We start from the raw sequence: 23,681 nt of genomic DNA, 5'->3' as shown, positions 1-23,681 counted from the left end.
GTTTCTCAAGACTAATCCAGAAATCCCATCTCATCGCAAAATAGTGAGAAGCAAATGGGTTTTGGAATTAGATAACTCCGTTTTGAAACCTGGTATCAGGCTGGGGATGTGGCTCAAGCGGTAGCGCGCTCGCCTGGCATGCGTGCGGCCTGGGTTCAATCCTCAGCACCACATACAAACAAAGATGTTGTGTCTGCCGAAAACTAAAAAATAGATATTAAAAATTCTCTCTCTCTCAAAAAAAAAAAAGAAACCTGTTATCACCCATCAGGAGCTGTATGTCTTTGGATACGTTCCTTCCTTCTTCAAGTCTAGTTTTCCTTCTCTGTTGGATGATGACAATGACCTCTACTTGCAGTTAGAACTACCTGAAGTTAGGGCAAAATTGACAGGTGAAGGACACAGTCCTCCCACAAGAGTCTTCTCAACTACAGACACAACCACAAGCTCTTGGGCTCTCAGGATTAAGACGCCAGAACTGGGAGCTTTTAAAGATCCTTATAACCAACTGCTACAAATTCAGGGGTTCCTACCATGCCCCCCAAGTTTAATAACTTATTAGAACAAGTCACAGGACTCATGAAAGCACTGAAATAACAATTACAGCTTTTATAAAGACTACAGATCAGGATCAGCTGAATCTTTGAAGAGACACAGAGGGCCATGTCTGGGAAGGGTCCCAATGAAATGCAGAGCTTCCGTGACCTCAGGACACATGATTCTCCCAGCATGTCAGTATATGTCTAGGTCAGTTCAGGATGCTACTAAAAAATACTGTAGATGGGTAGATTATTAAACAGCAGAAACTTATTTCTCACAGTTCTAGAGGCTGAGAAGTCCAAGATCAGAATGCTAACATGGTGAGGTGCTGGTGAGGGTTCTCTGCTGATTTGAAGACAGACACCTTCTTGCTGTATCCTCACGTGACAGAATGAGAGATCTCTCTTGTGTCTCTTCTTCTGAGAATACTAATCCTATTCATGAAGGTGGAGCCAAAGCCGGCACTTCTTCCGACCACCCAAAGGTCCTTCCTCCAAATAATTCTGTTGAAAATTAGGGCTTCAACATGTGAATTATGGGGGGATTTAAACATTCAGTCCAAAGCAATGTATATCACCAACCAGAAAGTTCAGTTGAGTTTCAGTGTTCAGAGTTTTTAATTGATATTTCTTTGCATAACCATGATGGATCAAATCACTTGTCATATGATCAAAGTCCGTTTCTAGTCCTCCTCCCCAGCCCTGTCACTCCCGGGGTCAGTGACATCACAGAGCTCAAAGCCCCAACCCTCTAATCACATGGTTGGTCTTTCTAGTGTGAACAAACCCCATCTCGTGTGACCTCTTTCACATATAGTATGATTCAAGGACCCTATGAATAATAGAACCACTCTGATTACTTAGGAAATTATAAGAATTTAGTTTTCCTCCCAGGAAATGGGGAAAAGGCCAAACAAACTCTTTATCATATAATGAGATTTAGAGATTTAATGCATATAAAACAGTGTGGTATATAGTACATATTCAATAAATGATAATTATTAGCTATTAGCATGCAATTGTTCATAAGTCATTAATGTCTCTGTAAAATACTTTTACATGTAAGTATATTACATGTAAAAGGACATTTAATAAGGCATTTTGATGAGGAGGTGATTAATCTGTTGTCTTATAAAATCTCTTTTTACTTGTTATTTCATGTAGAATTGGTACCAGTCTCCCTTTTCAAAATAAAGAGACCTGTCAGCAAATCTTTTAGCTGTGAGACAGAGGACTAAATGGCCAACATTATTAGTGATCATGCTGATATTAAGATACATTTTAATTTTTCATTTTTAATTCACAGAGTTCAAATAAAATAGCCTTTGAACCATTTAATACATCTCCCAAAAACTATTGCCTCCTTTGCTTGCAAAAGCTTCTATCTGGCTGGGTGTGGTGGCACATGCCTGTAATCCCAGCCATTTGGTAAACTGAGGTAGGAGGATCACAGGTTCAATGCCAGACTCAGCAATTTAGCAAGGCCCTAAGCAACTCAGTGAGATCCCGTCTTTAAATAAAATTCAAAAAGGGTCTGAGGATGTGGTTCAACCTCTGGTACCAAAAAAAAAGCTCCACATACCATAATTTCATAATTGTAGGATTTTTAAAACTCCCAGTTCTGGATTCTTAATTGAGGAAGTCCAAGATCTCATTCTTACTATTTTGAATGCTTACCTATATCATTGATGATATTTAACAATGTATAAATCTATATCAAACAGGGTTTTCCAGAGAAACCAAACTAACAGGGTATGGTGCATGTATGTAAAGAGATTTATTTTTTATCAGGTGCCTTCCCTTACCTTATGGAGGCTTGGTGAATCCAAAGTCCAACCGAGGAGGCCAACAGACTAGAGACATAGCAAAGAGTTGCAGTTGAAGTCCAAAGGCAGTCTACTATAGAACCCAGAAGAGCCCATGTTGCAGATGAAGTTCATAGGCATTCTGTTGGAGGATTCCCTCTTGCTTGGGGGAGGTCAACCTTTGTTCTAGTCAGGACTTCAACAGCTCAGGTGAGGCCCATAGCATCATAGAGGACAAACTGCTTTACTCAAAGTCCATCATTGTAAATTTTATCCAAAAATGTCCTTACAGAAACATCTAGAATAATGTCCAAATATCCAAGCATCATGGCCCAGCCGAGTTGACATTTAAAATTAACCATCCAAAAATTGGCATCTCCAGTATATGCACTGAGATGATCTGGTCTGATCGGAGTGGTTCTAATGTATAAGAAAAATGATTAGAAGGAAGTGCTCCAAAGGGCTATGGTGATTATATTAAGATGTTGAAATTAGGATCATTTGTTATCTTTCCTGAGCTCCTGGATTGAGGGAGCGTCTAATTCTAAAAGCAGATGGGAGCCAGGAGTGGTGTGTCTTTGGATGCATTCTTTCCCTCTTCAAGTCCTGTAACCCCAGCTACTCCGGAGGTGGAGGCAGGAGGATGGCAAATTCAGGGACAGCCTCAGCAACTTAGTGAGACTCTGTCCCAAAATTAAAAAAAATAAAAATAAAAAGATCAGGGGATGTAGGTCAGCGTTATGGTACCCCTGGGTTCAATCCCCAGTACCAAAAAAGTGAAAGAATAAGAACTCTTGACAACTGGGGTTTTACCTATAATTATAACATTCACCAGACTTAAAAAGGAAAATGGAGGGAACAAAGAGAAATGTGGAAGAGAATGAGAAACTGTCAACAAGAGGTTTGTCACAACAGAGAGTGAGAGAGAAGTTTAGATGAAAACTGGTCTGCTTAATGCAGACATCATGCTCATTTTACTTACTGGGTTTGCTAGACAAGCTGACTTTTGTATTTGATATTTCCTTCATCTGTTATGTGTACATTTCCATTGCTTTTCAGGCACTGATAGGAAATTAGCTTTCAGTTACATTTTGTTAAATGAATGAGCTTCGGTGAGTTCTTTTAAATTGGCCTCATAAATCAGCTTCCCCATCCCTTAGTCATTTATTCTGCTCTTGGCTGGACTCTCTCCCACTTATCTCTCTTGGCATGGAGCTACCCATGGCTGAACACAGTGTCCTTGATCGTAGGACCCACTGTTATCATCTCCGGAGTCCTTTTTCCCCTTTCCTCCTTTCCAAGGTCCTCCCTTAGTAAGATGTGTTCTAGACACTGCTTTGAATTCAGCTCTGCCCCTAGACAACACTCTGGGCCAAATCTTATCGAGCCACTTCTCCTGGGTATCTCTGTATTAGCCTACAAACTTGGCAAACTTCCGCAGGCAACAGTGACATACAGTGGTGTGCTCTTGAACCAGGAAACCCCCACAGCGAGTGTCATGGAATTGGGGTTCTTGGAGGATCTGGGGCCTGCAATTCAATGATAATGATGAGAAAACTGTTAGGGAGGCCTTGAGGCTACACTTGAACAAAATTGTGAAGCTGACAGAATTTATCTTCAGGCCCACCATGTTTTTCTGCCCTTACAATGCCTCGGAGTTTTCAATGCCCACGGATCCTTCCTGAATGTTCTGGTCTCCCCCAGGGCTGCCCAACTGGGACAGCCAGCAAGATTCTAACTTTCCATGCTCACATTTATTCAAATTTATATTTAGTTAGCTTTCAACCAAAAATAAAAAGGCAAAGCGTTTGCCTTGCATTAGCAAAGCCCTGAGTTCGACCCTCAGTTCCAAAAAAAAAAAAAAAAGATGGAAAAATGGCAAATAAATACATGAAAAGATGATCAACATCACTAGCCATTAGGAAAATGCAAATTAAACCCACAACAAGCTTCCACTATGAATTCACTGGAATAGATAAAATTCAAAAGACGGATTGTACCAGGTGTTGGCAAGGATGTAAAACAAATGGAAACTTCGTGATTGGAGGTGGGAATACAGAATGTACAGCTATCTTGGAAAAACAGTTTTGATCAACTATCTATTTATTTATTTTTGGTACTAGGGAATGAACCCAAGGGTGCTTTACCACTAAACTATATCCCCAGCCATTTTTATTTTTTATTTTGAGCCAGGATCTCGCTAAGTTGTTTAGGGCCTCACTAAGTGATTGATGCTGACCTTGAACTTGTGATCATCCTGCTTTAGCCTACTGGGTTGCTGGAATTACAGGTTATGTGCCACTGCACCTGGCTTGACAGTCTCCTTAAAAGGTAAACATACATGTACCATGTAATCCGGTTGTTCCATTTTCTAGGTATCTACACAGGGGAAATGAAAGCATATCTCCACAGAAAGACTTGAACATAAATGTTCACAGCAGCTTCATAACCCCAAACTGTTAACCTGTATTAGTCTACTGCTGCTGCCACAAGAAAATGTCACAGACTCCGTAGCTCAACAAGTAGAAGTCTATTTTCTCACAGTTCTGGAGGTCAGAAAGTCCAAGCTTCTGACAGGTTCCTGTTCTGGGCCTCTTCCCAGCTTGCAGAGGGCTGCTTCACATGACCTGTCCTCTGAATGTGCTGAGAGAGAGAGAGAGAGAGAGAGAGAGAGAGAGAGAGAAAGAGAGAGTGTCTTTGGAGCAGCTTCCACCAGGGCCCTCTGGGTACGCTCCTGCAGTCTTAGAATATGGCACCAAGCTACTGAATGTGATTGGCTGGATCAAGGTCCCATTCTGGCATGAGATGTCATCTTAGATCATCCTGTTCCTGTCAATCTACCAGCTGACTGCAGGCTGATGAGTGACTCCAGGTGAGAACAGCAGTTCTCACTAGGTGGGCCCAGCCCCCAACCATGTATTTACTCATGACTAGGTGCAGAGTCATGAGTAAATACATGGTTATTATTTTAAATGCCCAAGTTTGGGGGTAACTTATTATGCAGTGAAAGATGGCGACAATGGTGACCTAAGGACAAGCCATTTGTGGACTCTAAGGCAGTTCCCAGCATACCCCTAAGACCCGTTTCAAGCATTTGCACTGCTTTGCTCTAATATTGGGCAAAAAACCATCCGTACCTTGATTATTTTGCTCTTCAAACAGGAATGTCATCATGTGTTTCAGAGGAACGTACTGGGAAAAATATGTTCTTCTAGGATGTTTCTATGTAGAGTTGGCAAGAGTGAAGTTTGCCTCCCTATTTAGTAAGTGGGTCTATTTTGATAGCTTCAGTGATAAGCTTTCCCTGTTAAGCCTGTCCCTGAATAGACTTAATTTCAGGCTACTCTGGTTTTACTAGCAGTCTTCAAACTATTCCTTTTGTCTCTCTCTCTTACCTGCTCAGGGACTCCTCCTTTTCCCTCCCCGTGTCCTTCCTATCATCTGTGGGGCAGGAGACCTAGGATGATGTTGCAGCCTATGTAGGTTTCATCCTATTTATTTAGGAGAGGTTACACCTTCTTTCTTTCTTTATTTAAAAAAAATTATATGTTGATGAACCTTTATTTTATTCATTTATTTATATGTGGTGCTGAGAATCAAACCCAGTGCCTCATACGTGCTAGGCAAGTGCTCTACCACGGAGCCACAACCCCAGCCTCTTATTTCTTATTTTTTATTTTGAAGTTTTTATTTGTTCTTTTTAGTTATACATGACAGGAAAATGTATTTTGACATCTCATAAATGGATTACAACTCCCCATTTTTGTGGTTGTACATGATGTGGCGTTACACTGGATGTATTTATATAAGAACATAGGAAAGTTATGTCTGATTCATTCTATTGCTTTTCCTATTCCCATCCCCTCCTACTTCCCTTCATTCTCCTTTGTCTAATCCAGTGAATTTCTATTCTGCTGCCCCTTACTGTGAGTTAGCATCTGCATGTCAGAGAGAACGTTCGGAGGTTGTATCTTATTTCTATTTCTGGCGCCTAGCAGTGTGCCCTACCTGTATTTGGTGCCGGGTAGATGCTGAATAATACTAGTATTAAACTGACAATTCTTAGGTAGAAGGGCCCAAACGAGGTAAAGATTTAATTATGTTATTTAGAGAGAGAAAATGCACATTAAAGGGGTCATCTGCTGAAGCCAGAGTCTAGAATGGATACAGCAAAGGACTTTGCAAGAATTGAGTTGGCTCTTTGGTTAGGCAAAGTTAAAGCAAGTGGTGGTCTGTTACTCTAGGGGAATGAAGCCAACAGGGCAAGTTCATGGCTAAGTTTGGTCTCACCTATTATGTGGATGATGTGGGAAAAGGGTGGAATAGTATTTATTCATTGAGGGCCAAGGACCCCCAATGAATAAAGGGATCTAGTAATAGCCAACCTACATATCTTTTGGGGTTTAACATTATTTGATACTTCTAATGCCTGAGATGGTCCCAGTCAAGAGCGAGGTCTGGCATGGAAGCAAGCAACCACAGCCCTAGCTACTTGGCATGCTGAGGTGGGTGGATCACTTGAGCCCAAGACTTCAAGATCAGCCTGGGCAACACTGAAAGACCTTCATCTCAAAACAAACACACACAACACAACAAATTCAACCAGCAGAAAGGAACATCATGGTTCCCCAAGGAGCAGTCAAAATTGAGGTTTTCCTATTCCCATCCCCTGGAATAACAGTTGGGTTCAACACCAGGCTGGCACGGGCAAAATTAAGGGTGGAAACCTTCTGCCCTAGCCACGTAGAACTCCTAGAGTGCTTGGGAGCAATAATCAAGTGTATCGGAAAAACACAGATCAAACTAAAGAGGCCAGGCCTAGGAGGGGTGGCGGCACATGGTAAGATCCAGGGCTGCGTTCTGGCCTAGCTTAATGGTGGGTGAGGCAACCTCTTTCTTTTTCCAATACATCCTGATGTTTTGTCTAATAAAGAATGTGGGGATGCAGAGCTGAAGAACTGGGGCACAAATCCTCATTCTACAATTAGTATTGTATAGGGTTGTTACAAGGACTAAACGAGATCTCCATGTAACGTGGTCAGAACGATAGTTGGTATAGAGTGATGGGTCAATAATTGTTGGCCATGTGCTTTCACAGATGCGGGCAAGAATGGCACAGGGCCCCGCCATCTGTCCTTTAATTCAGTTGTGGCTCCTCCGGCAGCAATGGCAGATTCTTTGGCTTTCCCTCCTTGAGGCACTTGGGGTGGAAGAGGACTGGGGCTTTGTCATGGCCTCCATCGACAGCACATCCCACCGCCCATGGCAGCGATGCCAGAGGGTGTAGAGTCCCAAGTGTGAGCTGTCTCTGACAGCCTATCTTAAAGCCAGTGACCGGGGTAGTGGTGGTGTCCTTCAGCCTCATGGTGGCTTTCTTTGTCCCAGGTTCAAGATTAGCACAGAGACACATGGGAAGGATTTAGGACTATGACCAGCAGTAGCCCCCAGGCAGGAAAGAGGTCCAGCCTCATGGGGAAAAAAACTGGACTCAAGCTGTTTGATAGGACAGTAAAAAGAAATGTGACTCTGCCCTGCATCCCTTGGCTGGAGCGAAGCAGCTTGATTCATGATTCTGAATTCCCTCTACTAGACACAGTGGTTCTCAGAGTGTGTCCTGGACCACCAGCATCAGCACTGCCTGGGCGCTGGGAGGAAATGTGGAATCGTAAGCCCCACTTCAGACTTCCGAATCAGAAGCTCTGAGGCCAGCCATCTCAGCTTTAACAAGTCCACAGGGTGATTCTGATACTTTTGAAAGCTGGAGAACCACTGGTGTATGACATCCTCGCCAAATGGTTGTCTGTCCAACTTTTGCTTAACCTCTTGTGATGGGAAGCTTGCTATCTCTGGGCAGTCTCCTTAAACACACCTTGCCCCAATCAAATTCCCTGTCATTTCCTCTTGCTGGTTTTGATTCTACCATGATTGAGTCACTTTAGTGAGTTAAAAAATATCTACCACCGTCAAGTACCAAGAAGCTGACTTTGTTTATCTTCTTATTAGTTTAAATTTGGATGTGCATGGTATTATGTTATTGGGATTCTATATTGCTACTGACACACAATTTACATAATGTGTAGATCTTGCATATTAGTGGAAGCAAATACTTTGGGGGTTTCTGCAGGCAGATAGTTTGTTGAAAATGTATTGCTTAGCAAAACATTTATATAGAGAAATTAAAAAGTCTTATATTTAAAGAAAACAAATTGTAGTCTGAAAGGAGGCTTAGAATAGTGGAAAGAACTCTGTTCTGGTAATAATAAGTTCTAAGGTCTGATTCTAGATCTGCTAATACTCAGCTCCATATTATTGGTCTAATAGTTGGGATTCTACAAGTCTTTCTGTAGGAGGCAACTTCTATGATATTAGGAATACATTTCTGAGAGAACTATGTTGACTAGAAAGAATATATAATGTCCATTAAGGACATTGATAACAAAAAAAAACTTGGGCCTATCTCTCTCTTTTTAAGATGGGGTCTTGCTCTGTTGCCCAGGCTGATCCTGAGCTCCGGTGATCCTCCTGCCTCGGCCTCTCAAGATGCTGGGACTGCAGGCGTGCTCCACCACACCTGGCTTGGGTCTGTCTCTTTAAGTACCACTTGCATCCTGGTTTGGAATCTGGGTCACACCCCCACCCTCTTTGGAAGGGAGCATAGGTAGCTTGGCAGAAGAGAGAACAGGTGCAGAGACAGCTAACAGGGGCTTTGTAGAAATAACAGATTTGCTGTTCTGTAATAAGCTTCGACTTTCAGTCAAATGTGTAAGATTTCCACAAATAAAAGCCTTATGGTAGCTAGAGATTCATTAAGGCATGAGGTAGGCTGGGGCTGTAATTTTAGGTAGGGGAAACAATGCAGTTTTTCTCCTTTCCTTCTGTGTTCTTTACTCATCCATGGCCTTTACTCCGGAAAGCACAGAGGATCAAGGTCAAGACTCATTGGTTAAAAACAACTGATTGACTAATTTAGTTCAAAAGATGTTCATTTTTTGAGCTATGGGCAATGGGTAGCTGCAGATTTAAAGGAACAACTGGGTCCACGGACAGGACTGCCCCTGTCTCAGCAGGGCACCTGGCGAGCTTTTCTATGTGGAACTGCAGTGGGATGACCCAGCTCCAACTCTCTTCTGTATTTGTAACTCAGATAGAAATTTGAATTCTCCAGAAAAAGATTTCAATTAATTAGTTTAGATCTTAGGTCCACTGTGTGGTCAGGGGAGGGGTGTCCTGTGATTAACAGCCTTGCCAGAAGAATATGAATGGGGTGGAGACAGTTCCACCAAAGTAAGTGTAGGAAGGGAATGAGTTTAGTGTCTGTCAAAAGGAGAGATTGATGGGCAGAGAAACACCATAGTGTCTTAGGCTCCAGAACTTGTCAGAGACAGCCACGAGTGACAGCTCCATTAGGTGCCTTCCAAGTGCTCTCAGGGCACACTGGGGAATTTCAGGAGCTTTGAGAGCTGGCTAGCCAGAAGGCTGCCACCCAGTGGCTGCTTTATGTCATGCAGGATAGAGTCACCTTTTTTCTAAAAGCCTTGTAAATAGTTGGCAAAGATATTCATAGCTCTTACTGGGGCTAAGGGAAGACTTCTGCTCTATATGAATCTGAATTAAATGAGTTTAGAAACTGATTATGAATCTTTTAATTATATGTAATTTATTTATTTTTTGGTAATGGGGATTGAAGCCAGGGGTGCTTTACCACTGAGCTATATCCCCACTACTTTTTATTTTTTGTTTTGAGACAGGATCTTGCTAAGTTGCTTAAGTCCTCACTAAGTTGCAATGGTTGGCCTCAAACTTGCAATCCTCCTACCTCAGCCTCCTAAGCCACTGGGATTATAATTGTGCACCACCACACTTGGCTAATTACATGATTGAAACCCACCACAGCTGTCCTCGGTAACAATGGCCCTTGTTGGGGTACTGTTTCCAGCAGGCAGAAACAGATATGAACCAAGGCCTGAATGCCAGGGAGCCTTTGTTCTCTTATTTTCCTCTTCTCTGAACCTCTGCTACATTTCTCTCCCTGCTTGTGGGAAGCCGTTCTCACATGTGATTGGGCTACCTCCCTGACTGGGTGTGAGGCGCTCAGGCCAGCTGTGTCAGAGCTTTATCCCCACCCTTTCCAGGTGCAAGGGCCTGTGTGGGGGTGTGACTGACCATTGACCTGGAAACCAATCACTGACCCTGACCTTGGAATGCTGTCCCCCCTGACTTTCATTGGATGGAATTTTCCCCTGAATTTTTTGTTCCCCAATAAAAGCCCACTCTCTGGTGTGCTTCTTCCTCTCTCCTGCTGGTCTCTTGTGTAGACCTCGCTACCGCCACGTGGCTCGAGGCAGGAGCCGGGAGAAGCCGTCTCTTAGCTGGGCAAGAAAAAGGTAAACTGAGTTTTATCTTTATTTTGATCTCACTAGTTAACTTCTATGTTTCGAACCTCTGGTATGAAGCTAGTGTGCTGGTCGCGCGGCAGACCTGCTGAAGTTGGTATTCTTTAATTTTCAGTCTGCCTTTTCAGAAAACAGTTCTCCATGCTTCCAGGGTTTGTATGTCCGTCACTCAAGAGCCCAAACTGAGATAAAGTTCACTCCCATTCCAAACCTAGAGCAGGGACTCCAAGAGGCCCAGCCTGAGTCAGGGGTCTGCACCTGGTTCAATCAACCAAGATGGCCAAAAATGAACCTGAGGTAACAGAAGGTGACACCTCTGAAACCATGTGATTTTTGGATATAGGGGCCATTCTTGGAAAAGAAGAGAAATTTTGGCAGAAAACTCAATTGGTATCTCCTACAGAAGTCAATTAATAACATAGGATTTGCTTACACTGCAAAGTGCTTAAGAATACCAAATTTCCCTGCTTTCATTTGATTCTTGGCAACAAATCTTATGAAGAAGACAATTCAGGTATGAATGTTCTTATTTCCAGATCTACTTTACTCTGCTGTGGGGTTACTCTACTTCTAAAATTCTTATCTGTTTTGTTTGACTTTACATTTTTGAGGGAAGAGACCATATTCTTTTTACCTTTGCATCTAGATACCCAATTCCTGACTCTGGGCTCTCTGTACATGGTGGGCATCAAATTGATGTTTACTAAATTGAATTTCTGTTTTCCAGGAGAACATTAAGCTCCAGAGAGCTAAGTGGCTTGCTTCAGGAGCACAGTTGGACAGGACCCCAATGGTTATGTGGTGGCTTGCATAAGCTTCCCAGCTGAGAGACAAGATCTCCAACAACTCAGAGAGATTGTGCTTGGAGGCAGAGGCCCAGGTTGACATCAGGAGCCTGAAATCTGCCGGCCTGCAGGAAAGCAATCCAAGTCTTTCAAGAAGTATCCTTGCAGGGGATTTTAGATGAGCATGTGCAGAAGGCAAGTTATTAAAACATGCAATTTGCCAGATGCATGGACGCACACCTGTAATCCCAGCAGCTTGGGAAGATAAGGCAGGAGGATCACAAGTTCAAATCTAGCCTCAACAACTTAGCAAGGCCCTAAGCAACTTAGCAAGACCCTGTCTCTAAATAAAATGTAAAAAAGGGCTAGGGATGTGGTTCAGTGGTTAAGTGCCCCTGGATTCAATCCCTGGTACCAGAAAACAAACAAACAACAACAAAAAAAAAATCTGTATTTTCTGGGGGAGTAGACTGAGCAATCATAGCTGCCTGCCATGTGAGCTTTCTTGGGGAGAAAGAAGCTGAGGTAGACACTGTCTTTGTGGGAAGCTTCCGACTACATAGCTGGAGGAGTCAAGGACACGTGCAAGGGGTGGGTGTGGTCTGGGAATGGTGGATGCAGAAGAGGGAGCAAACCAGAACAACATACTCAGACCCAGCTGAAGCTCACAAGCTACACAATCACTCCATCTATGCAGGAAGAGCTGTGACAGGAGGCAAGTGTGCTGAGGGTTATTAATAGGCGCTAGATCATATATTAATTAAGGGCAGAATAGTCACAACAAAGACACATCAGAATCCCCCACAAAAAATACCCCAAGTATGTGAAATATTCTGAATGCAGCTCAACCACTTCAGTCGCCTTGCCGTCGGTGTATCAGTCAGCTTTCCATTGCTGTAACAAAATACCAGAGAAAAAAGGAGGGAAGATTTCTTTTGACTTACAGTTTCCGAGGTTTCCGTCCATGGTTGCTTGATACCATTCCTTTGGGCTGGTGGTGGTCAGAAAATTAAGACAGGAAGCTTGGAGAGGAACAAAGCAGAAGGTGAAGGTGGAGAGTGGTGGGTGTCAGTGAACCACTTCCTCCAACTAGGCCCCACTCCCCAAGGTTTCCACTACTTCTCAAGTGCCATGGCTGGGGACCACGCCTCAACACACGAGCTTTCAGGGAACATGTGGTATCAACCATGACAGTGGACAAAGGGATCAGGCAGCAGCAGCAAGAACTTTGGTTGGTGCTTGCTCAGGCTGTGTGTTGCAATTTGTGCGCAGCAAAACAGTGCACTATTCAAAAAGAAAGGAGGGAAGGAAGGAAGGGAGGGTAGAGAGGAGAGAGCAGGAAGGGGTCGGGAAGGAAGGAAGGAGAGAGGGAGGGAGAAGGAGAAACACTAGATCGCTGACGTCAAAACCTAAGCTCAGGCCAACCCCTCGAGGTTCCCTCTCTCCTTCCCACTTCCAGTCTCACGTCTGAATGGGGAAGTCGTTTGTTCCCTTCGACTGCGAGACAGCAGCTCTACTTGTTCACTCTCGGGGTGGAGGTGCGGAAATGGAACCTGGGGATCTAGGAAGCCAGAGGCTTGAATGACCCAGACCTCCCGCCTGCCCCCTGGAGGGTGCGGGGTGAGAGGTGCGGAGACGCTCGCCCTCTGCAGAGCCCCAGGGGGTTGGGCTCCAGGGGGTTGGGCTCCAGGGGGTTGGCCCCACCCACCCCAGGTGTGGGAAGGAGCAAAGGGCAGGGGCGGGGCTGCCTGTGTCACTGCTCGGTGGGTGGGGTGAAAGGGCGCCGGCATCCGTCTGCTCCGGCCTCTGCAGATGGTGAATTTTGCATGCAGCTAAAGTGCCAGCAGGTGGAAGACTTCCGGAGCCCAAACCCGGGGACTCGGATCAGGGTTGCTGAGTCGGAAAGCCACCGCTAACACATGCCACTCCCGTTACTTAATGGCTCTGCGCCCCAGGGTGTAAACCGAGGGCTTGTGAAAAGTTCCTAGCACTGGGTTTGTGATGAAGATTTGACGGGAAAGGCATGCGAAGCGCTTGGCACGGATCCTGACAGGCTGCTTCCCTGCCCCCAAAAGGTTATTTTTGCTGTTTCCCCCCCCCCCCCTCAAAGTCCGGGAGTCCTTTCACAAAGACTAGACCCCACTCCCCAAGGTTTCCACTACTTCTCAAGTGCCATGGCTGGGGACCAAGTCAGTGGACTCCAGGAGACACGTGAGAAAGTTTGGCTGTTCTAATACAAAACCAAGCCCCTCCTAGGAAATGGATTCTTGGTCCCTTTCCTGCTGCTATAACTAAACATCCCGAGTTAAGTTAATTATAAAGAATAACGGTTTGCTGGGCTTCTGAAGGCTGGGGCGTTCAGCATTGGTCCAACACATCTGGTGAGTCATCTGATGGGGCCCTCTGCAGAGTCCCAGAGCAGCACAGGGCATCCCATGATGAGACTGCAAGGGTGCCAGAGAGCTTGCTTTTATAACACGGCGGCTCCCTCAATAATCCCTTAGTGCAATGGATGGATTAATCCATTCAGTCACTTCCCAAAGGTCCCACCTCCCAATACTTTGGGGATCGAGTTGCCAACACATGAGTTCTGGGGAACAAACATTCAAAACTTAGCAGATTCTAAGTGGGTGAAACTTGGGAGTCAGAAGCAAGTGCTCTTGGGTAGGTGTGTCCCTCAACTGCTTATTACTCTAAGTCCTAATAAATAACCTCTTTGAGACTTATTTTTAATTTTTTTTTTTTGGTTCTAATTAGTTATACATGACAGCAGAATGCTCTTCCATTCGTTGTACACAAATAGAGCACACATTTTCACTTCTCTGGTTGTACATGAGGTAAGGTCACACCATTCGTGCAATCATACATGTACCTAGGGTAATGTTATCTGTCTCATTCCACCGTCTTTCCTACCCCCATGCCCCCTCCCCTCCCCTTCCTCTCCTCCCTCCTCTTTGCCCAATTCAAAGTTCCTCCACTCATCCCATCCCCCCCACACACTATGGATTAGCATCCACTTATCCGAGAAAACCCATTCAGCCTTTGTTTTTTTTTTTTTTTTGGGGGGGGGGGACTGGCTTACTTTGCTTAGCATGATATTCTCCAATTCCATCCATTTACCTGCAAATGTCATAATTTTATTCTCTTTTATTTCTGAGTGATATTCCATTGTGTATATATACCACAGTTTCTTTATCTATTGAAGGGCATCTAGGTTGGTTCTACAGGTTAGCTACTGTGAATTGTGCTGCTATAAATGTTGATGTGGCTGAGTCACTATATTATGCTGTTTTTAAGTCCTTTGGGTATAGATTAAGGAATGGGATAGCTGGGTCAAATGGTGATTCCATTCCCAGTTTTCCAAGGAATCTCCATACTGCTTTCCTGATTGGCTGCACCAGTTTGCAGTCCCACAAGCAATGTATGCGTGTGCCTTTCCCCCACATCCTCGAAACACTCACTATTGTTTCTTGTATTCTTGATAACTGCCATTCTGACTGGAGTGAGATGAAAAACTCATTTTCTTTATTAGTAAATGTGATTAAAAAGAATATCTGTTTCATAGGCTATTTTTTTAAGGGCTTACTATGTTCTTAGTACTGCCCATGTATACCTCGATCCTTAAAACTACTTTAGAAGGTACATATGTTCTTCCCCCATTTTGTACTCGAGAAAACTGAGACTTAACAGAAAGGTTAGGTAGATTGTTCTAGACCACACAGCAAAGCCGTAACAGAAGTGAGATTGAAACCTAGGCAATGTGGTTCCAGAGTCTGTGTTTCTAATCACTATACTAGCACCTGTCTATAAAAGTGTCTCCTAAATTGTGAAACACAATTTGAATGTTGGCTGCTATTACAATCAATGGTACACTTGGTAGGTAGGTGGCTTCATCTTTGTATACATTAATTGAGGGCACGAGTCAGCGCCTAACCTGTGGCCTGCTACTCAATAAGCTCTCAGTGGCTCTGCCATCCCATAATAAAATAATAAAGAAGCATATCGCACGGCTGTAAGCAATTGCACCCAGAGAACAGGCAAACATCCTAAAGGTCTGACTAATGCAGGAGACTCAGTTCTTAGATCTATGAGCAAAAAATTAACAGCTTTCAACCAGAAGAGACAGAGCCATTTTAAAAAAATCTTCTTTGGGTAGAAATATTAAAAACTACATGCTAAATTGGAAAATATTTTTTTTATTTGAGTCTAAGTGTTTTCTAATCATTATTGTGTGCATGGTAATTTTGTGGAGTTAATGTCTCCAGTGACTCCACTATTATTACTCAATAGTTCTTGGCTGAACTCCAGACTTTGGTAATCTACTGCCTCCCTGACATCTCCACTCAGAGGTAGAACACTGACCTCTGACTTAGCACATCCCCCACATCAACTTCTCCCCATTCTCCATTAGTGGTGATGTCAGACTTTCAGTTGCTCAGGCCAAAAACCTTTTGGCCCCTTTCAGATGGATCAGCAAAACGGGTTGGTCTACTGTTAAAATATATTTTAAAATTCTAGCCTCCTTTCATTATGCCCCATTGTCCCCTCCCTGGTCTCTTCTGCTCATATTTTGACAGGATTATTGAGTAGCCCGTCTCAGTTCCTGTGGTGGCTTTCTAAAGTCCACTGTGAACCCAGCAGCTGAGGATCCTGGTACAGCCGTCTGACCACACCACTCCTCTGCTAGGAGCTTCTCAATGGCCTGGCTCAATGAGAGCAGACGTCAAAGTCCTCCTTTGACCTGAAAGGCCCCCACATGAATAAGACCCCCCAAAGCCTCGTGCAGCTCTTACTACCCTTGAGCTCTCATTCTGACTCTATTTTTTCCCCTGGAGCATTTTCCTGCTCCAGGGTCTTTGCACTGTTCTGCAAGCTTGCCTGAGTGGTCTTTCTCCATATCTGTATGGCTGGTTTGCTCAATTCTTTCAGGTCTTATTTACCTCATCAAGGAGACTTCTCTGGTCACTCTGAAATGTAACTCCTTCCAGCATTTCCTATTTCCCTTCCCCATATTTTTTCCTTTTTTATATTTACCCCTTTCAAATGTTATATTTTGCATTATACTTGCTTATGTTATCTATTTCCCACATTGCAACATGAGTTTTATGAGGGGATTCTTGCCTATTTTGTTCACTATTATAACTGTAGTGATTTTCTTTCTTTCTTTTTTAGGGATTGAACCCAGGAGTGCTCTACCACTGATCTACATCCTCATCCCTTTTTTACTACGATACAAGATTTCACTGAGTTGTGAGGCTGGCCCTCAAACTTGAGATCCTCCTGTCTCAGCCTCTCAAGTTGCTGGAATTACAGGCATGCACCACCTCTCTTGACTAACTCTAGTGATTTTCTACACATAGTATTCATGTGTAAAAATACTTGCTGAATAAATTAGTGAATAAAAAAAGCAGAGACTCCCAAATTAGCTATGGACCCTTTCTTTAGCAAGTTATATATCCTGTCTAAACTTTATTTCTTTGCTTGTGAGATTGAGGAGCAGATGTCCCTGAGTTAACCTGAAAAGCTGGGAGCAGTTGTGGTGAGAAAAGATTGAAGATTTTGGTTCAAAATCCAGTAGTATCACTTGTCTAGGTCTTAGTTTCCTAACAAATTGAAAGGGTTCCACCCAGCGACCACTAGGAAAAAATGTAAAATCAAAGAGGCGCCATACCTCTCAAGACCACACGGTGGCGCATTTGTCTACCATTGTCTCTAAGAGGGTTTTGCTGTGCCAAGTCCATTACCAAACTGCTTAGGCTACTGTAAAATAGTACTGTTCAGGGACAACGGTAAGCCTTTCTGCTATCTCAGATTCTATTGGTTAGCTACATAGCAAATAACAAAAATCTCTGAATTGATATTGTTTCAGATAAGAAGGCATGTATCTCAGAAACAAAACAGTGAGTTGAGGTTTGAGCTTAAGGCTTTCTTACCAATATGATTTAATGCCCAAGGTTGAAAAGTTGAAGAATCAAAAGAGGAAGTCTTTCCTTGGTGCTAGGAGAGCAGCACCACACTATGCGAAATTAGTCCACAAGTCTGTCTGCACCCAACCAAGAAGTTCCTTCCACGAGGTAGGAGGGATAGGGAATGCATGGCATATTTGGATTCCAGGAACCTATGTTTGCTTAGAAGAAGTTTGAAAGCACTGAAAGATTAAAAAAAAAAAAAAAAAAAAGACTGTGAACAGTTCATGACACCCAATGAGCCTGCAATTAATAGTAGCTGTTATCATTATTATTATCACTGTTATCATTATTATTATCACTGTTATCTTGAATCTGGGTTTTTTTCTTTCCTCTACTATCTCTTCAGTAACAATAATGCTTTCAGTTGAAATTTATGTCATAGTTAAAAACAATTTTGTAGTTCTTTATTTCAGTTACAGAAGTATAATGTGGTTATTTTAACTATATGAGAAATAAAAGTAAAATGAAGGAAAGAAAAATTGCCCATATTCTACCACTTTGTCCAGACAGTTAAGATTTTGATGCTACACACACCTACACTCACATTTGTGATCATATTGCATAAAAGCTTTTCCACTACTTTTTCATTTACCATTATATTGTGCGAATTTCCTCACATTGAAAACTTTTATACTCATCATGGTTATTAACATACTGTTCTTTTTTGGGAGCCTCTTTTATTATTATTTTAATTGACAAATAAAAATTGTATATATTTATACTATAATGTGATGTTTTGGATATGTATACATTGTGGCATGGCTAAATCAAACTAATGAACATAGTAATGACTATGTTTATCTCCATAGTTTTTTTTGTGTGTGTGTGTGGTGAGAATGCTTAAAATCTACATTCAGCAATTTTCAAGTTTACAATAGATTGTTATTAATTATATTCATTGTGACATACAACAGATCTCTTGGGTTTATCCCTCTTTCCTAATTGAAATTTTGTGTGCTTTGACCATCATCTCCCCAATCCCTGCAGTCCCCAGCCTCCCACCATTTTACTCTATTTCATGAGTTCTTTTTTAGAATCCCAATATAAGCGAGATTGGTATTTTTCTTTTTGAATCCAACATACTTTTCTAACTAGGACATTTGTACATTTTAATAGTAGACAATACTAAATAGCACTGGGCAAAGAAAATCATTCTTCTAATCCTATCATCTCAATTGGAGTTGATTGCTCTTTGCATTTTGATGTATTTCCCTCAATAATGTTAATGCACATATATTCCACAAAATTAGGACTACATTACATGTGTATTTTTCCTCTTGATTTATCCAATTTATATTTTAAAATTGTTTTACTGTTATAACAAATATGATTTTTTTCTTTTCACTTTATGTGATTATTTTCCCAGTCATTACACAGCCTTCACAAACCCTAATTATAGGGATAATCACTTTAATGGAATCTCTCTCATTTGATTGACCTTTTGGGAGTCCTTGACTAAAAGGCTTAAATGAAGTCCTTGCAGACCCTGCATGGTCATAAGCAATGTAATTTCATAGAGAGCTGTCCCAGGGGCTCACTCTGCCACCAGATTGGCTGAAGCAGAAATTCTGTCTGACCTCACTTCTTGATTAAAGGCTCTGACCATTGTTAAGCTGGCTCTCTAGAGACGTGACATTCTAAAAGCCCCCATAGTCTGTTCCTTTTCTGAACAAGTCTTTCATGGGAGCTAGGAGGAGAAGAAAGGAGAGAAGATTTCTTAGCATTTTGATGGTAATTTTTAAAATTTATTATTATTATTATTATTTTAATATGGTTGCTGAGGATCAAACCCAGGGCCATGCGCCTGCTAGTCAAGTGCTCTACTGATGAGCCACAACCGCAGCCCAATACTTTTTTTTAATACCTTTATTTTATTTATTTTTTGTTTTTTTTAATGTGATGCTGGGGATCAAAGTCAGTGACTCACGCATGCTAGGCAAGCACTCTACCACTGAGCCACAACCCCGGCCCCAAGCAGTATTAATTCTGAACAGATAGGAATTAAAATACTATCAATTGCAATAAGCACATTTACAAATTAATTGAGCACTTATACATTAAGTACTTCCAGGAGACCCCTTAATTCATCGAATCCTTGCAACAATCCATTTTACACACCCTTGTTTTATGAACAATGAAGTGGAAAGATGGAGTAGCTCACCTAAAGACATGCATGCCTAGGTGGTCAGGAATCTGAACCTAAGTCTGTTTGGCTCCGAAATTTCTATTCCATCAGCCCCACTGCACACTCCCTCAAACTATTCACTTAGAATTATATTTGGTGCAAATGGATTTTATGAATTAGGAACTAGGACTCTTTTCCTGCAATGAGGTGGGTGGGCTGACTTCTTTGGAAAAGGTCAATGTCTGTTACAGGAATTTTAGACCAAAGTGCTGATTTAAAATATTTCCCAAGGGAACCAAGGGGAGAGTGACTTTCATTTACTAAGTCATATTTTAGGCCAAAATAATATTAAATAATAATAACTAGGTGCTAGATTCTGCACTAAGCACCTAACATCTATCATGCCCCTTAATCATTCCAAGGAGGCCAGAGAGACAGGTATTATTATCCCTAATTTCCCAGATGAGGGATCTGGGGCACAGGGGGGTAAACTTATCTAACAGAGCACAGTAAGATGGATTTAGATTAATCAGAACCCAAGGCCCTACGTTTGTGCCCCCCAGTCTATATTGCCTGCTAGCTTTCTCTCCCTCTCTCCCTCCCTCCCTTCCTGCTTCTTTTTCTTTCTTCTTTTAATTTCCTTACTCCTTTCCTTCCTTTCCCTGTCTTCCTCTCCTTTCTTTTCCTTTTTCCTTCCTTTTTTTTCAGGTGGAAAATGCTAGTTTAACTGCCAGTCGAGAGGCCTCTGATGACTTTTAGGGTGCAATTAAAAGGTTCCGGGGGTGATTCAGGAAGGAAAGAAATACACTGAATATTTACCGGGTACCAAGCAGCATGCTTTTGTATGTCTTGTCTCATTGAATCCTATACACATCCATAAAGAGCAGGCTCTTTTATTACAGCTATTTCAAAATGAGGAAATTGGGGTTCGAAATGGTGTCGTGCACAAAGTCACATGTTTTTTAAAGGCTAGAGCCAGGATGCACCAAGACCGGCTCACCTAAGTCTACCGCTAACTTGCATCACGATTGCCATTATTTTCTCCTTGCTTGGTGCTATACTTTTCAGGGTAGTGGAGAAAATTTTTCTTTTTTTGGATGACAGTTGTCAACCCCTTGTCTCAGGAACCTAATAAGGGTCCACCTAGATTTCAAAGTCTCTTAATAACCTGTCCTTCTGTTATTTCATTCGTTTCATCCCTCCTCCCCCCACTCTCTCCTCTCCACTGGCTGGAATTGCTATCACTCCACCTTTTACATTCATTTCCATTCTCAGGCCTCCTAGTTGACAGACATCGCTCAACTTCAGCATCTCATCATTCAGGTTCCATCTATGCCAGTCCTCACTTGCAGCCCTGATCAAAACCTTTCATCCATAACCCTTTATCTGCTCAATGTACCCAGACTTCCCAGGCTGGCATTCCAGCCAGTCATTCAGTTGCAAATATGTGCTGAGAGTTAATTATGTGCCAGACACTCTCCAGGTGCTGGGAGAACCACCAAGAACCGGACAGACCGGTCACTGCCCTTAAGGTGAACACACTGGTATTAAATAATTACAAATAATCAATTAAATAATTACTAGTATGAATCAAGTAATTACCAGGCCCTCTACCATCTGGTCTCAGCCTATCTTTTCAGAGTCATCCAAATGGGCTGACCTTTCCAGGCTTTCCCACCTTTGAGGCTGTGTCTGCTCCCTCCTTCCTTTTCTGAATACAAGCGCTTTCCTGCTTCACGCAGAATCCCTCCAGGACCAGTTCTGATTCTGCCTCTTCCAGGAAGCCCTGCCAGCCAACTCAAGACTGAAGGATCTCCCCTCATTTCAATTCCTAGCACTTATCCATTCAACAAATATTTACTGAATGACTTGTTGGAATGTTTGATGAGTGACTCTTCATGAGATCCTAAACACATGCTAAGACATTAAAGATTTAAATGGTACAGGGAGTTACAGTTTTCTTATTCATAGGGATCACAGATTATTTTCTTCTTTTCCTCTTTGCGGGGAGGGGAATCCATGAAACTATGTAGTAGATCATATGAGATTACAGATGAGCAAAATGATAATAAAAAATTATTCAGTTACTCGTAATCCTACTAAAGAGACCTACTATTGACATTTTTCTTTCCAGCATTTTCTCTTGCTATTCTCTCTGTCTACACCCAGTTTGTAAAATTCCTTTTCCCTCCAGATTATAATTTTATCAATAAATCTTTTTTCTTATGGTCTTTTTAAAAACATAAAGTACCTTTACCTGAATCCCTGACTTTTTTCTACTTGGGTATGAAATGGTTTTTGTCTTAAACAAAACCTAATTGATAGACATTGTTCAATGCAGTAATACATACATACAATCCTAGCTAGATTAGTGGTAGAGGATCCCTTGGTTCAATCCCTAGTACCAGGGGAGTAAAGTGGGTGGGCTAGGGACATAGCTTAGCGGTAGCCTATCATGTTTGAGGCCCTGGATTCAATCCCCAGTACAACAACAACAAAAACCAAAACGAAAACAAACAAAAAAAACCCCCCAAACCTAGATAATCTACTGAGACTCATCCATCTTTTCCAATTCATTGATCCTATGTACAGTAAGAACTAAAACATTATTTCAGAGCATTTATTTCAGGAAACCTTTCTCTTGACTTTTTCCCCTCCTCTGGTGGTACTGGGAGTTGAACCCAGGGCCTTGTGCATGCTAGGCAAACACTCTGCTACTGAGCTATATACTTAGCCATTTTTATTTTGAGACAGGTTCTCACTAAATTTCTCAGACTATGTTCCACCTGAGTAGCTAGGATCACAGGCATGTGCCAACGCACCTGGCCCAGGAATCTTAAGACCCACTCTGGATGCTCTTTTGTTTTGTGGTACTGGGGACTCATGGCTTTGTGCATGTTAGGCAAGTGCTCTACCACTGAGCCACATCCCCAACCTGTATGCTCTTTTGAACAACACCATTTCACCTCTTTTATTTAAGACTTATATGTGTGGATTGCCTAGGTCTACAGTGTAGCCACATTCATGGGTGAGGAGCCAGGTTCCATCTATGCCAGTCCTCACTTGCAGCCCTGAGCAAGACCTTTCAGCAATAACCCTTTATCTGCTAAATGTACCCAGACTTTCCAGAATGTGCAGACTAGAACACAGGGGATCTTCTGGTCCATGCCCCCACCTTAAGGATGAGCGGGGGCAGTACATGTTAAGCACTTGCCTAAGCTCATGCTCTGCCTGGTTATTTTTCCAAACTGTTTCAGTTTTTCTAATAATAAACTCCATACTAAATTTACACAAAAGAGTAGTCAGTGAAGCACTAACTCTTGCTAAATAAATCCTATCTATCTCCAAAAAGGAAACAGTAATGCAGTTTGGTAGATACCAGGCTTGTTTTGAAATAAAAGAGAACTTTTCTTCTTAGAAGTCAACATTGCTATGATAGGATTAAAGCACAGAAGAAACATTAGGGGCCACCTATCTCATTCTTTCTTTATGTTTGAAAAAACAGTATAACAAAGGGATGTAGGGAAGGGTTGGCCTTTGAGAATGAGTGGCAGCACAGGTTTTATGTATGTTCTGCTTGATCTGATCTCTTTACATGTCACCATGATCCAAGATGGCAATTTTACTAATCAAGAGAAATCCAAGGATTGTCGAAAAGTTAATTATCTTCAGAGACACCAACCCCACTTCATGACTGCTTTCCCAGCCGCAGTGTGAAGCCCCAGTAAGGTGGTCTCTCACCTTTCTTTTCTTTCTTTAAATTTTGAGACAGGGTCTCGCTAAATTGCTAAGGCTGGCCTTGAACTTGGGATCCTCCTTCCGTAGCCTCCCAAGTACCTGAATTACAGACCTGAGCCACATCACCCAGATAGTCTTTTGCCTTTCTGAATTTTAAAACAATGACGGTATTGGAATCTCTTCTTACAGGAACCCCAAAGGGAGAGCCGTGCGCAGTCTTCATTGAGGCGAGAAGTGTAGTTTCAAGAGTTCTTCTAATGAACATTCCAGTGGTCCTGAAAGGCTTAACTAGGAGATGAAAGACTCTGGGGTAGGGGTGGTGGGGGC

The 23,681-nt window shown here is 42.4% G+C and overlaps 2 long non-coding RNA genes across 2 annotated transcripts; both read right to left on the bottom strand.

Moving 5' to 3' along the window:
- Positions 1-594: 594 nt before the first annotated feature.
- LOC125615309 lies at positions 595-4,167 on the bottom strand. Its single transcript, XR_007345883.1, has 2 exons — positions 2,345-4,167; positions 595-1,043 (listed from the first exon to the last, which is right to left on the bottom strand). It is a non-coding gene; the product is annotated as an uncharacterized LOC125615309 (long non-coding RNA).
- Positions 4,168-4,262: 95 nt separating this feature from the next.
- Positions 4,263-13,184, bottom strand: LOC125615308. Its single transcript, XR_007345882.1, has 3 exons — positions 12,988-13,184; positions 12,467-12,544; positions 4,263-4,987 (listed from the first exon to the last, which is right to left on the bottom strand). It is a non-coding gene; the product is annotated as an uncharacterized LOC125615308 (long non-coding RNA).
- Between the last annotated feature and the right edge of the window lie 10,497 nt (positions 13,185-23,681).

This window comes from Marmota marmota, unplaced genomic scaffold, assembly GCF_001458135.2.
Source record: "Marmota marmota marmota unplaced genomic scaffold, marMar, whole genome shotgun sequence".
In the NCBI taxonomy this organism is placed as follows: Eukaryota; Metazoa; Chordata; class Mammalia; order Rodentia; family Sciuridae; genus Marmota; species Marmota marmota.
Note: the sequence above shows the minus strand (reverse complement) of the source record. Positions and strands in the feature narration are given on the sequence as shown.